Here is a 5,666-nt window from a genome sequence, read left to right as displayed (position 1 = left end):
CTGTAAAAAAAATCACTGGCCACAGATTGATGGGCATATTTCTAGACCATCAATTCTATTTCATAGCTCTTTATATCTGTATTCAACTATCACACTGTTTTGATTACTGTAAGAACTTTTGAAATCAGGAAGTATAAGTTCTCCAAAATTGTTCTTTTAAAAATTGTTTTAGCTATTCTGGGTTCCATAAAATTCCATATGAATTTTAGAACCAGCTTGCCAATTTCTACCAAAAAAAAAAAAAAAAAAAAATCCAGTTGGTATTTTGATAGGGATTGTGTTAAATTTTAGATCAACTTGGGAAATAGTGGCATCCTAACAGTATTAAACCTTCTCATCCATGAGCATAGGATGTCCCTCCACTTACTTACATTTTTAATTTGTTTTCACAATGTTTCATAGTTGTAAAAGTGTAAAAGTTTTCCACTTTTTGTTTGATTTATTTCTAAGTATTTTATCTCTTTCAATCTTATTGTAAATTGAGTTGTTTTCTTAATTTCATTTTTGGATTTCTCATTGCTAGTATATAGAAATATAATTGATTTTTTTGGTGTATATATTGATCTTGATCCTACAACCTTGCTGAATTTATTTATTAGATCTCATACTTTCATATTGATCTTTCTTTAAAAATTATATTCTCATTCTTCATCTCATTTGAAGTTGAAGCTGTAAAGCATACATCAACTACCCAATGCTTTTGTATTTCAAACAAAAAAATCTAAGACCTAAAAGAGAGGAAATAACTGGTCCAAAGACACACAGTGGCAGAGATTTTTAAAGTCTATCTTAGAGGCCAGGGGAACTGACAAACCTGGTCAGAGAAAAGAGTCTAAAGACAAAACCTGGGTGCAAACAGAGAAAGATGAGATCCCCAAGCAGTGGACACAGAGGCATTACCCCAAGAGGAGGAGGAGGAGGACCAGAACAGAGCAATCCCTTTAGAGGAATGAGCGTGGAAGGAGAGTAAGACTTGGGACCAAGGGTTGTGGTACCCTGAGCACCTTGTCACGTATGTTTCCACAGCATCCATTTCTTCACAAACAGATACAATTTACACCATTTGCTGTTAGAGAAGATGAAGGGGGTAGCTGAGATCATATATGTTAACACACTGTACGAGGAGCAAAGGGTTCAACAAATGCAAACCATTGTTACTTGGAGCATTATCATATTTTTAGCTAACAATGTGCCACTTCTGGAACAGCCATCGGATGTGAATGTGGTGACTGTGGAGCACAGAGGACCCCAGAAAAGCAGGTTTAGAGCAGCAATGAGCAACAGCCAGAAGTCGGTAATGAGCAAGTGAATACTGTTGCCATAGAGCCTGGACTCACTGTTCTATAGGATGTTCCAGGGAAGAAAAATGGGAGGAACCTGACAGAAGCAGAAGGAGTTTCCCTTGTTGATGGAGGCTGGCTCTGTTTCTTTTTCTACTGTGATGGCGACACATGAGCAGGTTTGGAAGCAAACTAGGAGGAGATAAGAAAGAGAGGGAGAAATGGCTGAGAGATGAAAGAAACAGAAGCTTTTAAGAGGAGGGTCAACTTTAGACAAGGAGAAGGGACTCTTTTCTCTGAGAAGTAAGCCTGGGTAAAGAGGAAGGATGAACAGATGGAGAAATGCTGATATGAATAAAAAACAAACATATTTATCAAATCGTGCCAGGCACACTGTTAAGATACTTCATATTCATTAATGTACCACAAAACATGTTCACACCTAGCAGAGACAGGCAGACGAGGGAGGGAAGCAAAGAAGAAATGAAGAAGGTCTGGGAACCTGGTCTTTAAATAGAGCTGATCCACCCATGGCACTGCCCAGGCTTAGCTAGAGGAAACCTTCGCAGCCCGGCCACAGCCCAGCCCTGTTGCTGCAAGCAGTCTGGACCACGCTGTCAGATCCCACCCTGCATCACTGTTCATTCACTCCCATGCCTAGACAGGCACTGCCCTTTGTATTGTCTGTTGTGGTGACCAGCCCACATTCCTCCCTTGAGCTTGAATTTGGCTTCTGTGGTTTATATCTTTGGAGCACTGGAAGAAGGGCTTATATGCCCCGGCCTTTCATTCTCCCCACTCTTCTGGAAAACCATTCCATTCAGGACCTTATTGCAGGAGCATCTCCCATGTTTTGACCCAGGGATAAGAGTTTAAGCATTAAAAAGCAATAACGTGAAAATATAAGGATAACTGAAGGCCACCTAGAGTTAGAATTTGATGCTTACCTGAAAAATAAATACCCTACCTGCCACTTGGTATCATTTGACCTACGTCTTCTCATATCTTCCTTTCTCACCCCCACTGCTGGTTACCACTGTTTCCCTGTCTATGTATATCTACGAGATCTGACAATTAAGTTTGCAAACTCATACTAGAAAAAAATGCTACCTACCTCATTGATGAATATCACTATAGACACCTTTGAAGTACTCCCCTTGACCAAAGTAATAGTCAGCAAGGGGAGTAGGCAGCACTTTTTCTAGGATGAGTTCACTGTCTTAATTGTCAGACCCTGTACAACAACAGCTCTGATGGCCATTCCAAGAAAAGAACTACAAAACCTCTTTGAAGGGTGGACTAGGCACTGGCATTGGTACATATCTTTCCAAGTGGAGTATCTCAAAGGTGACCATAGTGGTATTCAGCAATGAAGCATGTAGCACATTTTCTAGGATGAATTGGCAGTGTAGGACTTATTTTTTTGTATATTTGACTTATTTTTTTTTTAAGATTCATGATGGATATGCTATTATAATTTGTTTTACCATAGTAACAATGTTACTATCTATATGTATCTCATAACATCATGTCATCTACCTTAAATACATACAATAAAATTCATTTTAAAAACATAAGTGTCCTTAAAACATGGTTTACAAACTCAAATAGCAGGGAACTTGAATGCTGGCCATGTGGAGGTGGTAACCAGCTCTTGGGCCTCCCATGGGACAGCCTCCATTCTCCTCCAGCCATCACTTTCATGAGGCAACGTGAGGGGACCTCCCCACAAGAGAAGATGTTCCAATTTTTCATGAGATGCAAAAATTTCAGATTTCTTAAATGTACATTCTCCCAATCTTTAAATGTAAGGAGCTAGTTTTAAAAATCTTAAAGACAGTATAAATCAAATATATTATGTCTTCAAATTATAGTTGGCTTTTTAGCTATCAATTTGCCCTGATTCTGATGCTGATGTTATCCTGAAGGACCTGGCTTTCAGGAGAAAATACTTCTCGATGCCTTCTTGGTGGGCATGTACCATGAGCTGGCCTTCACTCTGAAGAAGAAAGAATAAAGTACAGCCTGTGGGTCAGATCAGATCCATGGACCAAATCCAGCCCGGGGACTGATTTTATATATAAAGTTTTACTGAAACACAGCCATGCTCGTTTACTTCCCCAGGACTACAGCAGTGTTGATTGGCTGCCACAGAGACCAGAAGGCACACAAAGCCTAAAATATTTACTACCTTGCTCTTTATAGAAAAACTTTGCTAACCTCTGCTCCAAGGGAGAGAAAGTTCATAGCAGGTGGGAGAGTTATACCTTGCTAAGCCATGAGGAAGCTCCTGGCCCTGTGTAATGCAGCAGCCCTGGTTAATATTTGCCTGCTGCTCTTTCCTCATTGTCTGGGGCTTACCAACAAAATGAGGCCGAGGGACCTGGAAGCAGTTTCTTAGGGCAGAAACATTAGGAGTTTGGAAATAGGAGACTTCATTAACAACTCTGTAACTAAAAGCAAGTCTCTCTGCCTCTCTTAACTCCTAGATTAGAATCTGAACAACAGGAAAGGAATCCAACTTTCAAGGTTGTTTTGATGACAAAGTACATAGGGATACTCAAACACAGTTCCTGGCACATTTAAGGTGCCCGATTAACATTAATGTCATTTAAAAGCACTTGCAACATTGAAAAATTTAAGATTAGATCAAGAATCCTGATTCTGCTGATAAAAATTAATAAGAGGAAGGTACTCTGGCCTGGTAACATTGTTGATACCGGTCCAGCGTAAACCCTGGCTGGCCAGCCACACTTCTCCTGTCTGCTCTTACCCAGCCCATCCTGGCATATCTTACCAAGAGTTTGGAGTTTATTTTAAACTTCTCTTTCTCTCCCTCTCTTCACCTTCCCCCAGGATCACGAAAATTAGCCAAATTTGTAATTTTGAAAATGAGCCTTTGGTCATCCATCATCCTCCCTGTCACAGCCAACGGACGTGCCACGCATTCCCTGAAACTTAATTGACCAAGATGCTGGGGAAGATATGTTTCCCATCTGGGCCAGCTCTGAGTGTAAGCTGTGCAGTGTGGGGAGATAATCACAGATGGGTGATAAATCAGGCAGTGAATGAATGAAGGCCAGCACAAGATTAGTCCAGCTGCTCAGGGCTCCATCCTCAGCCTCGACAAGATGGCAGGGCCCCACCTCTTCCATGACTGAGTCCCCCTCTGCCCTTGAATGGAGAGCAGTTAGTGACATAGCCAGGAACAAGCCATCTCCAGCCCTAGGCCTGGTGAAAGTCCACAACCTCTAAATCCTGGGAGAAATGATTGTATCTGAAAGGTAGTCTTTGAACCAGAAGACTCTCTGCAAAAGATGTCACTGAGCTACCCTGAGCTCAACAACCCTTATCCAGCCCCCTTTCATAAATTTCTTCCCAGTATTTGATAACACTGATTTTATTCCCTGCATGAAAATGGGCAGCTCACTCTCACATCTGATTTTACTCAAGAACTCAAGGATCTCTCATCCTATATAAAACCCCAAATTATTTACGCAGCCTTTTCAGTGGTCCTCACTCTCCCCACAGACCCCACTGTTCCCACTGTTTGCATTAATGCAAAGCTAAGAGGCTCCTGAAGACTGAAGAGGCATGAGCCTTCCAACACTGACCTGAGCCACCTTCATCTCCCCTCACCCCAGCTCACAGCGCCCTTCCCTGTGCTGACACGTGCACTGGAGGCAAAGGGGCTCCATACCTCAGTGCAAACTTTCAAATCCTCCCCTGCTCAGTCTGCCTTTGCAAATTCACCTGGTCCCCAAATAAACCAGCATTTTCTACCTCTGTGCTTTTGCCCTCGAGATTCCTTTAACTTGGCATTCCCAGTACTGTTTTCCTCATTATTTATGCCTGTCAAAATGGGCCCAAATGGATGAAGTAGAATGATTTTGAAGTATTTCTTCTTTTTCTATTAAGATTTGGCATGATCTGTCTTTTGAAATTATATTTTATTTTTATTTATGAAAATAAATATTCTCTGAGAAAAAAAGGAAAAGAAAAAGACATTTCAACTCTGACCCCCAAGCTGCGGATTCATTGTCTGACCACCTGCCTGACATCTCTACTTAGCTATCTAGAGATGCTTCAACCTTGTCATGCCCAAAATAGAACTCTCTTTCCCCAATCATTTCACACACACACACACACACACACACACACACACACACACACACACCCTCTCCCATCCCCCCACCAAAGAACTTTTCCTTTCGTTTTCTCCATTCTTTCCTATGTTACTTAATAGCACCACCTACTTTCTCTACTCAGTTGATACAGTCAAAACTCTGTTGTTCTTGATTCCTTCCTTTCTCTCGCCTGTACATCTAATTCATCAGCAAATTCTGTCAGCTTTATCTCCAAAAGACTTCCCCCTCCTCTGACACC

This window comes from Nycticebus coucang, chromosome 2 (assembly GCF_027406575.1).
Source record: "Nycticebus coucang isolate mNycCou1 chromosome 2, mNycCou1.pri, whole genome shotgun sequence".
NCBI lineage: Eukaryota > Metazoa > Chordata > Mammalia > Primates > Lorisidae > Nycticebus > Nycticebus coucang.
The sequence above is the reverse complement of the archived record's forward strand: the minus strand, read 5'-3'. Positions refer to the sequence as shown.